Source organism: Macadamia integrifolia, unplaced genomic scaffold (assembly GCF_013358625.1).
Source record: "Macadamia integrifolia cultivar HAES 741 unplaced genomic scaffold, SCU_Mint_v3 scaffold90, whole genome shotgun sequence".
NCBI classification, from domain to species: domain Eukaryota; kingdom Viridiplantae; phylum Streptophyta; class Magnoliopsida; order Proteales; family Proteaceae; genus Macadamia; species Macadamia integrifolia.
Genome location: NW_024870574.1, coordinates 781,902 through 793,410, shown reverse-complemented (window position 1 = coordinate 793,410; position 11,509 = coordinate 781,902). Strand labels below are relative to the sequence as shown.

Below are 11,509 nucleotides of genomic sequence, written 5' to 3'. Positions count from 1 at the left end.
GGCGAAAGGAATAGGCATAAGAGTACGGGGAGGTGTTGGAGGACCCGGGTTTGGGTTTGGGGAATATATAAGAGAGGGTAAGACAGCCAACAAGGGTAGAGAAGGAGGGAGAACACCAATAGGGGCAGAGGCCTACCAGACCGAGGAGAGAGGAACTTGTGGAGATAGATCAGGTAGGGTGTATGTAAAGAAGGGAAAGTAGGACTCGTTAAAATGAAAATGACAAGCTATATAAAGACGGTTTGTGGTTAGATCTAGACAATGGTATCTAAAGTGAGAAGCATTGTAACTAAGAAAGACACACGGTGTAGAATGGTAGTCCATTTTATGATTATTGTATAAATGGAGATAAGGGAAACAAACACTGAAACCCAAAAATGTAAAGAAAAGAGTAATTGGGTGTCTTAAAAAAAAACCATTGAAAGAGAGTAGTATTTAGAGATACCTGGTATGGCATGCGGTTAATGAGGTAGACCGCAGTGTCAAAGGCATACTGCCAGTATTTCTTAGGGACAGAGGCATTGGCAAGGAGAGAGAGATGTGGGTAATGCCAAAAGAAGAGAAAAAGGTAGGGAGAGAGCGGTATTCACCACCAGTCTGTTTGAATTGATTTGAGCTTGCGGGAGAAATGATGTTCAACTAGAGTATGAAATTCATGAAATATTCTAAACACATCAGATTTATTGACCATAGGATAAAACCAATATATTTTGAATAATCATCTATGAAGATTACAAAATATTTATAACCTTCAGGGGAGGGGGTGGCGCAAGGGCCCCATACATCACTATAAACCAAGTTAAGTGGAAACAAATTGACAGAAGAAAAAGAACCTAAAGATAATTTATTGGTTTTGCCAAGTTGATAAGCCATACAACCTCGACTCAACTGATGAGCACATTTATGTGTGAAATCTAGGGTAGTAAAACATGCATTTTACATATTTAGAATGGAGCTACCTTGGGTTTTACTCTCTTTTTGCAGGTTTTATATTTTCAAGGCCTTAAGGACTATCGGGAGCTATATCTTCAATTTTACACGTAAAGAGGTCCTATTTCTTTCCATGGTTGCGAAGAGGACGAAATTCTGAGCAAGATGGACATGTTCAATTAAAAGTACACATTCGTTTGGTCACCCGTACAAATGATTATTCTTTTTCGGGTCAGAAAAAGAATAATGGATCAGAACTGAACCGAGATGCAGAACCAGCCCGTTTGCAATTGTCCCAGAGGTACAAGGAATACTCCAAATGCCAACAAGGATCGATGGACCACATCTTTAAGTGATTAAAGATTTGTTTTTGGTAACAACAACTACCTAGCTTAGTTGGTGAGCTATGGTGTACAAAATTCTCTTGCTCACCAAGAGGTCTCAAGTTCGAATCTTATGGTTGTTTTTTTTAGAAGATTTTGTTGAAGATTTCCTGCTTTTCACTCACTTAAAGCACTAAGGGCATGGAGGGGATTTCCACATCAAGTTAGAAGCAAGCAAAATCGTGGAAGCAAGAAGAGAAGAAAAAGGAAAGCAAAATCGTGGAAGCAAGAAGAGAAGAAAAAAAAAGGAAAGAGAAAAAAAGGGGAGAACAAAAAATTGTCCAAATCTTCTCTCTCCTCCACATCATCACCAAAGATTGTCCAAATCACACAAAGGAAGAAAAAAAAAATCGTCCCTAGGAGAGAGAAAAAAAGAAGAAAAATAAATTAGAAAAAAAAAGGAAAGAAAATAAGCAAAAAATTTTAGGAAATTTCTCAAAATTTATTTCTCTCTTCTCTCTCCTCCATCTTAGCACTTTTGGACTCAAAAGATCTCACAATCAATTGTGGGTTTCACTCTTTTAGGAAAGAGAAAATTGTTACCCTACCTCTCCATTCCCTATAAATACAACTCATGTAAGAGGAGGAGACACAATTTTTCATTCTTTTTCTAGTTTTCTTTAGTTGCTCTCTCTCTTCCTCTTTCTCTCTTTAGTTTTAGTTCTTCTCTATTTTTGCTTTAATCACTTTTGTAATAGTTTTTTATTTCAATTAATGCAAGCACTCTTTTATTCTTATTCAGCCTTTTTATGTTTATGATTTATGCAATTGAGTTGTAATTTTTTAAGTTATAGTTCTAGGCTTAGATCTAGGTGACAAGATAACGAGCCATGGAACAATTTTATTTCAAGTTCAAGCATTGATTCAAGTAAGTAGGCTCCTTCAGTAGTCTTCTCTCCCCCCTCTCATTCCCTCTTCTGACTACCATTTCTTTCTTAATTTAGGATTTTTATTTTCAGTCGTTACATTATTGCTATCCCTTTCCCCCAAGGTTCATGGCTAGTGTATGTGTTGGCTTTGCCCCTCCTAGCCATAAAACCATCAATTTATTATTTTTATTTTAATTGTCTCCCTTTCCCTAAAGCCAAGTAGAGTAACCCTTGTAAGAGTGATTCTCTGGTCAAGTAGGGAAGCTCATATTATGATGCATCCCTCGGGCTAAGTAGAGAAACCTACTTGTGAGTCTCTCTCTAGCTTTATCCCCTTTCTTTTACTTTATTTTTATTTCAGCATTTTTTTCCTTTATTTATTTGTTTTTTTTTTAATTGCGTGGGTTGTTTATTTTTAGTTATTTATTTATTTAATTTTAATTGCGTGGCTTGCGTCTTTAAATTCTTAGATGACGAATGGTTAGGACGTTATTTTTAGGACGGTAATTAGAGTTAGATCATAACCATTAATCGGTTCACTTTCGCATTATTAAAAGAAATAAAAAATAAAGTGACTGCTCTCCCTGTGTTCGACCCGTAGCTACACCGATCCGTACGCTTGCGGTTACATTTTAAATCTCAAACAAGTTTTTGGCGCCGTTGCCGGGGAGACAGTTCCATGTTATTTTTCACTTTCTTTTGGTAAATCGGAGTGCTTTGTTTTATTTTATTTATTTATTTTTTTTATTGAATTCCTGAGAAGAACAACTTGCAATAATAGTTGTATCAGTGGAGGTCGCCATGCCTCACAGTATGATAAAGACAGGTTTCGCCCTGTAGCAGTACCTCAGGAATTGACCTGAGCAACCCCGGATCCCTGCCGGTAAGCTCCCAAAAAGCAAAAAAAATAAAAAAATAAAAAAATAAAAAAATAAAAAAAAAATCAAAAAAATCATAAAAAAGTTTTGCTATCCATTCTTTTGTGCTTGTCTTACTTTAGTTGTGGGTAGTTTTCTGTTGCATGAGTGTTAAGTGGGTACGTAATACTAAGAATCGGTTAGAAAGAAGAGATCCAACAAGTAGTGACCCTATACGTTTGCTCTCTTTAAAACCCTTCAATATGGGAGACCAACAGCAAAACCCTTCACCTAAATCTCTGAAAGATAGGTTCTACCCTGCTAGAACAGCCCAACCTTCCTGTATAGTTCTACCACAAGCCCAGGGTAATAATTTTGAACTCAAATCTCAATACATCACTATGTTGCCCCACTTCAATGGGTTGACCTCTGAGGATGCATACCTATTTCTAAGGGAATTTGAAGAGGTATGTGTTCTAATTAAGATCCAACAGCTTTCTGATGATGCTGTTAAGCTTAGGTTTATCACTTTTGCATTGAAAGACCAAGCTAAGAAGTGGTTGTATGGATTACCCACAAATTCCATAACCTCATGGGAACAGTTCACAGTTGTCTTCCTTAAGAAGTTTTTCCCAACTCACAAGACCAATAAGCTTAGAAGTGATATCCTTCAGTTTAGGCAAAAGCCTAGTGAGTCATTTTCCAAACTTATGGAGAGATTCAAGGATCTACTCCAAGAATGCCCTCACCATGGCCTAGACCTATGGCATTTATGTCAAATAATTTATGAGGGTATTGATTACCCAACTAAACAAATGATAGAGTCTATGTGCCCTGAGGGATTCACATCCTTTACAGATGAAGGAAAAGCATGGGAATTTTTACTTGACTTAGCTGACAAAACCCGTGAGTGGGAATCAACCCAAGAGAGTGAAAGAACCATAGGAGGAAAAGGATATTTTGTGGATGGGATAGTAGCCAAGGAAGCCCATTTGGATAGCCTAATCAAGAGGATTGAGGCTATTGTTCCTAGAGAGCCATCATCAGTCAATTTGGTTAAGATTTGTGCTTGGTGCCAGTCCCCTGGACATGTCATAGAAGAATGCCCCAACACCTCTGGGGGCACTTCTAATGATAGTGTTAATGCCTTATACCAGAATAATCCATATAGTAACACCTACAATCCAGGATGGAGAAATCACCCAAATTTCTCTTGGAATCAGGGCAACCAAGCAGGACCTTCCAATTTCTATAATCAAGGTCAACCTGGACCCCAAAGGCCTCCCTTTGCACAACAATCTTTTTCTCAAAATACTTTTCCTAGGTCAAATGTAGGACCTCAGGCGAGTTTTCCTAGGGCCCCTCTTCTATCATCTTATCAGCAACCCCCTGGGTTTACCAACACTGGAGAGGCAAGTAGAATAAGTGACTTGGAAAAAAATATGGCCCTCCTCATGACATGCCATCAAAATCTTACGAGAGAACTTACCCAAGTTGTCTCAATTATGCGTGAGAGGGAGAAGGGAACTTTACCCAGTCAACCAGAGCCTAACCCTAGGCATCATCAGCCTGTTAGTTCACAAGGACCAACTAATGCACCACTGAATATAGTACAAGGTCAGACTCAACAAGGGCCCTCTAACCAATGTAATGTTGTTTATGCCCTTAGGAGTGGTAGAGAGTACCTACAGAGCGTTCCTAAATCTTCCCCATCTATTACTCCTGTTAACTCTTCTTCAGTTGAGGACACAAATGTGCCTCTTGTTCCAGGTTCGTCTGATGAACCTAAAGATTTTTCTGAAACTAAAGATGATTTGGTTGAGGAAACCAAAAATGATTCTTCTGAACAGGGGCAAATCCCTAACAGTCCTTATGTTCATCCTGTCCCATTTCCTAATCGCTTGGTAAACAAAAAGAAGACTGCTTCCATGGACAAAATTTTAGAAGTCTTCAAAAAGGTAGAAGTAAACATCCCTCTTTTGGATGCCATATCCCAGATCCCCGCCTATGCAAAGGTACTGAAAGATTTGTGTACTCACAAACGTATCACTAGTGTGCCCAAAAAGGCGTTCTTGGCAGGTAACATTAGTTCTATAATTACTCAGCCCATAGCAGCCCAGTATAAGGATCCAGGGAGCCCTACCATATCTTGTGTCATAGGCAACACCTATATTGAGCATGCCTTACTTGACCTTGGCGCAAGTGTGAATCTTTTACCTTACCATGTGTACAAGCAACTAGGATTGGGAGAATTGAAAGCCACTGGAACTACTCTTCAGTTGGCAGATAGGTCTGTTAAGATTCCTAAAGGGATGGTTGAGGATGTCTTACTAAAGGTGGGGGAATTTATTTTCCCTGTTGATTTCATTGTGTTAGATACTAAGCCCTTCTCAACCAAGGATGAGATCCCAATAATTCTAGGAAGACCATTCTTGGCTACCAGTAATGCATTAATCAATTGCCGGAATGGTTTCCTAAGATTATCTTTTGGTAACCAAACTGTTGAGTTTAACATGTTTAGGATTGGCAAGCAACCACATATGGAAGAAGAGATCAATATGCTTGAGGATTTTCTGGATTTTTCTGATGATTTAGTTACCAACTTTGATATTGATTTTGATTCAGAATTCCAAGAGTGTATGGATGAGTTGGATGATGACAGTGAAAATTTCTTTTCTGAAGTCTTGAGTCTTCACACACTTGTGGAGCCCTTAGGACCCCTTTCCAATTCCATTCCCAAACCTTCCATAGTTGAGCCCCCTAAGCTAGATCTTAAGGAGTTGCCATCTAATTTGAGATATGCTTTCCTAGGGCCTGACCAGACTCTTCCTGTAATAATTTCTTCAAATTTGACTTCTAGCCAGGAAGAGGAGTTACTTAAAGTGTTAAAAGATAATAAGGAAGCCCTAGGTTGGACCATGGCTGATATCAAGGGTATAAGCCCTTCTATTGTGCAACATCATATACATCTTATGGAGGATTCCAAACCATCCACGGAACCCCAAAGAAGAGCTAACCCAGTGATGATGGAAGCCATTAAGAAAGAGATCCTAAAGTGCTTGGATCATGGAATAATTTATCCTATTTCTGACAGCCAATGGGTAAGCCCAGTTCACGTAGTGCCTAAGAAGTCTGGTGTGACTGTAGTTCCTAATGCCAATAATGAGTTGATCCCTACCCGTGTCCAAACAGGATGGCGTGTGTGCATTGACTACAGGAAGTTAAATGCGGCAACCTGGAAGGACCACTTCCCATTGCCATTCATTGACCAGATGTTAGAGAGGTTAGCTGGACATGAATACTATTGCTTTCTTGATGGATATTCCGGCTATAACCAAATCCCAATTGCTTTAGAGGACCAACATAAGACCACTTTTACATGCCCATATGGAACATTTGCTTACAGGCGTATGCCCTTTGGGCTTTGCAATGCCCCTGCTACGTTCCAACGATGCATGATGAGCATTTTTTCTGACATGGTCGAAAAATTCTTAGAAGTATTTATGGATGACTTTTCAATTCATGGGAATTCCTATTCTGAATGTCTTCATCATCTTTCCCTAGTTTTGAAAAGGTGCATATCTAAGAATTTGGTTTTGAATTGGGAGAAATGCCATTTTATGGTTAAATCTGGTATTGTTTTAGGCCATGTAATATCCAAGGAGGGAATTAAGGTAGATAGAGCCAAAGTGGATTTAATTGATAATTTACCACCTCCTCAATCTGTTAAGGATGTTCGGTCTTTTCTAGGGCATGCAGGCTTCTACAGAAGGTTTATTAAGAACTTTAGTCATTTAGCCCGACCTCTCACCTCATTACTTGTCAAAGATCAGACTTTTGAGTTTTCCAAAGAGTGCCTAGAATCCTTCAAGCAACTTAAGAAGGAGTTGACCAATGCACCCATTGTTCAACCACCTGTTTGGACTGAACCTTTTGAACTGATGTGTGATGCTTCAGATTTTGCCATAGGAGCAGTTTTAGGTCAAAGGATTAATAAGTTACCCACTGTCATTTACTATGCTAGTAGGACCTTAAATGATGCACAACTCAATTATACAACCACTGAAAAAGAATTTTTAGCTGTTGTGTTTGCATTAGAAAAGTTTCGGTCTTATTTAGTTGGCTCACATGTGGTGGTGTATACTGATCATTCTGCCCTCAGATACCTAGTTCAGAAGAAGGATGCCAAAGCCCGTCTCATTAGGTGGGTTTTACTTTTGCAAGAGTTTGATTTAGAAATTAGGGATAAGAAAGGAGTTGAAAACCTAGTTGCAGACCATTTATCCCGGCTTCCCAATTCCTTGACTGTTGATTCTCCAGTCAACGAGAACTTTCCAGATGAACAATTATTTGCAATGTCTAGTGAACCATGGTTTGCTGACATTGTCAACTTCTTAGTTTCAGGTGTGACTCCGGATCACTGGTCCACTCAAGATAAGTATAGGTTTCATTCCCAAGTTAAACACTTTTTCTGGGATGATCCTTATTTGTTTAAGATATGTCCGGATCAGATTATCCGACGATGTGTTCCTGATCATGAGCAACATTCTATTCTCTCTTTTTGTCATGATCATGCATGTGGTGGACACTTTGGACCTAAGAAGACTGCCGCAAAGGTTCTCCAATGCGGATTTTATTGGCCCACTCTTTTTAGAGATGCTTTTGATTTTTGCAAGGCTTGCCCTGCCTGCCAGTCTTTTGGCCGTATCAATAAAAGGAACATGATGCCCCTCAACCCTATTTTGGTAGTTGAGATCTTTGATGTATGGGGCATCGATTTTATGGGACCATTCCCTAATTCCTTTGGGAATTTGTACATACTTTTGGCCGTTGATTATGTTTCTAAATGGATAGAGGCCATACCTTGTAAATCTAATGACCACAAAGTGGTGGTCCAGTTTCTCAAAGAGAACATTTTTTCCCGCTTTGGTGCACCACGTGCAATAATTAGTGATAGGGGTACTCATTTTTGTAATCGGCCTTTTGAGGCCTTAATGAAAAAGTATGGGATCACCCATAAGTTATCTACCCCTTATCACCCCCAAACTAGTGGCCAAGTGGAGGTGTCTAATAGGCAGATCAAACAAATCTTGGAGAAAACTGTTAATCCCAACCGTAAGGATTGGTCCCTTAGGCTCATTGATGCCTTGTGGGCCCATCGGACTGCATTCAAGACCGACCTTGGTCAGTCTCCCTACCGTTTGGTGTATGGAAAAGCTTGTCACTTACCAGTTGAGTTGGAGCATAAGGCCTTTTGGGCCATTAAGAAGCTTAACTTTGATTTGTCTGATGCGGGAATTCATCGTAGGCTCCAACTATCTGAGTTGGAGGAACTTAGGAATGAAGCCTATGAAAGTTCTAGAATTTACAAGGAAAAGACCAAAGCTTTCCATGATAAACACATTCTGCGTAAATCTTTTGCAATTGGTGATAAGGTCTTATTGTACAACTCTCGATTGCATCTTTTTCCTGGTAAGCTTAGATCCCGATGGGATGGCCCATTTATTGTTCATAATGTATATCCCCATGGGGCTGTGGAGATTTTGAATCCAGGAACAGGGGTAATTTCGAAGGTTAATGGTCAGCGTTTGAAACCGTTCCTCGAGTTTCCTACTACTAGTAGTGAAGAGGTCATGGATCTCCATGAACCTCTTTACACTGATGACTAATTTTTAATCAGGTATGACCCCCTTGCATTGTCTTTGCTTTTAATTTTTTCCATGCATTGAGGACATTGCATGACTTAAGTGTGGGGGAGGGAAACCAGTTTTTGTTTTTTTTTTTTCACTTTGTTTTGTTTGTTTTTCTTTTTATTTTTGAGCTTGCTAAGGATGAAGTCCTACTTTGGTTTTTGGCTAATGATCATACCATTCGGTTGCTTGATGTATGAAAATAAAAGTTTTGATTAAGGTACCCATTTTGAACGTATAAAAACCCTGTTGAGAAGAAAGAAACAAGCATGTGTCTTGAGATGGGACTTTCTTTTGAAAAATAAGAGACCCCTGTTTTATGGTGATGGACCATATGTAAGTCTGTGGGTTCCTTGTACTTTTGATTTGGAGTTGAGACCTTCTTTTTAATTTGGCATGGGTTGATAAATGCACAATTTTAAATGAAATGAGAAATGTGGTATAAAGAAGAATAAGAGTTGATTCCTTTGGAACTAGACAGGGCATTGCGCCTCAGGAAGCGTGGTGTCTTGATCGAAATTCCTTGGGAGGAAACTTCTGAAGTAACTCTAGCATCACTGCCTTTGTGGACATATGCAAAAAGCGAAGCTACATAGTAACTTGGGTGTCTGGTGTTTGCTCCACCATGTCATTCAAGCCAAAAGTAGTGGAGTAGAATAGAGTTTATTAAGCAGAAAAAAAAAGAGAAAAAAATGTGCAAATGTCATTATTGCTTGGTAACATGTTTGGTCAAAAACACTCCAACGCCTTAGTCATTGGTTCCCTATTTCTTCACAAGTGGTTTTGCCCTAAGATAAGGATGTTTTGGAAGAGACGAGGTGAGTTCCAAATTAAGAAATATGCTAGTGCCTGGAATTGATAAAGGGTAATAAAAGTTCAAGTGTGGGGGTCCCTTGTAAGAGAAATTATCTTTGCTTCGGATTGGTATGGGCCTTACCTTTAGCCAAAGTTGGGATTTGTTTATTCTGAATTTTGGGTGTATATTCACTGCAAACACCCACGAGACACAACTCGTCCACTAGGGGTGACCTAGGGGTTTAAAGGCTTGTTGCACATGCTAAGTGCAACCGTGATTCCTACGAAAGTGAGTTAGTTTTTTTTTTTTATCTTTATTCTTTTTCTTTTTGTTTTGCTCGAGGACTAGCAAAGTCTAAGTGTGGGGGAATTCTGATGAGCACATTTATGTGTGAAATCTAGGGTAGTAAAACATGCATTTTACATATTTAGAATGGAGCTACCTTGAGTTTTACTCTCTTTTTGCAGGTTTTATATTTTCAAGGCCTTAAGGATTATCGGGCGCTATATCTTCAATTTTACACGTAAAGAGGTCCTATTTCTTTCCATGGTTGCGAAGAGGACGAAATTCTGAGCAAGATGGACGTGTTCAATTAAAAGTACACATTCGTTTGGTCACCCGTACAAATGATTATTCTTTTCGGGTCAGAAAAAGAATAATGGATCAGAACTGAACTGAGATGCAGAACCAGCCCGTTTTCAGTTGTCCCAGAGGTACAAGGAATACTCCAAATGCCAATAAGGATCGATGGACCACATCCTTAAGTGATTAAATATTTGTTTTTGGTAACAACAACTACCTAGCTTAGTTGGTGAGCTATGGTGTACAAAATTCCCTTGCTCACCAAGAGGTCTCAAGTTCGAATCTCATGGTTGTTTTTTTTAGAGATTTTGTTGAAGATTTCCTGTTTTTCACTCACTTAAAGCACTAAGGGCATGGAGGGGATTTCCACATCAAGTTAGAAGCAAGCAAAATCGTGGAAGCAAGAAGAGAAGAAAAAAAAGGAAAGAAGAAAAAAAGAGGGAGAACCAAAGATTGTCCAAATCTTCTCTCTCCTCCACATCATCACCAAAGATTGTCCAAATCACACAAAGGAAGAAGAAAAAATCGTCCCTAGGAGAGAGAAAAAAAGAAGAAAAATAAATTAGGAAAAAAAAAAGGAAAGAAAATAAGCAAAAAATTTTAGGAAATTTCTCAAAATTTATTTCTCTCTTCTCTCTCCTCCATCTTAGCACTTTTGGACTCAAAAGATCTCACAATCAATTGTGGGTTTCTCTCTTTTAGGAAAGAGAAAATTGTTACCCTACCTCTCCATTCCCTATAAATACAACTCATGTAAGAGGAGGAGACACAATTCATTTTTCTTCTAGTTTTCTTTAGTTGCTCTCTCTCTTTCTCTTTCTCTCTTTGGTTTTAGTTCTTCTCTATTTTTGCTTTAATCACTTTTGTAAGTTTTTTTTTATGTCAATTAATGCAAGCACTCTTTTATTTTTATTCAGTTCTTTTTATGTTTATGATTTATGCAATTGAGTTGTAATTTTTTAAGTTATAGTTCTAGGCTTAGATCTAGGTGACAAGATCACGAGTCGTGGAACAATTTTTTTTCAAGTTCAAGCATTGATTCAAGTAAGTAGGCTCTTTCAGTAGTCTTCTCTCCCCCCTCTCATTCCCTCTTCTGACTACCTTTTCTTTCTTAATTTAGGATTTTTATTTTCAGTCGTTACATTATTGCTATTCCTTTCCCCCAAGGTTCATGGCTAGTGTATGTGTTGGCTTTGCCCCTCCTAGCCATAGAACCATCAATTTATTGCTTTTATTTTAATTGTCTCCCTTTCCCTAAAGCCAAGTAGAGTAACCCTTGTAAGAGTGACTCTCTGGTCAAGTAGGGAAGCTCATATTATGATGCATCCCTCGGGCTAAGTAGAGAAACCTACTTGTGAGTCTCTCTCTAGCTTTATCCCCTTTCTTTTACTTTATTTTTATT

General features: G+C 38.7%; 1 non-coding gene across 1 annotated transcript; it reads right to left on the bottom strand.

The window, feature by feature from the left end:
- Positions 1 to 3,689: 3,689 nt before the first annotated feature.
- Positions 3,690 to 3,796, bottom strand: LOC122070388. Its single transcript, XR_006137750.1, has one exon. It is a non-coding gene; the product is annotated as a small nucleolar RNA R71 (small nucleolar RNA).
- Positions 3,797 to 11,509: the final 7,713 nt, after the last annotated feature.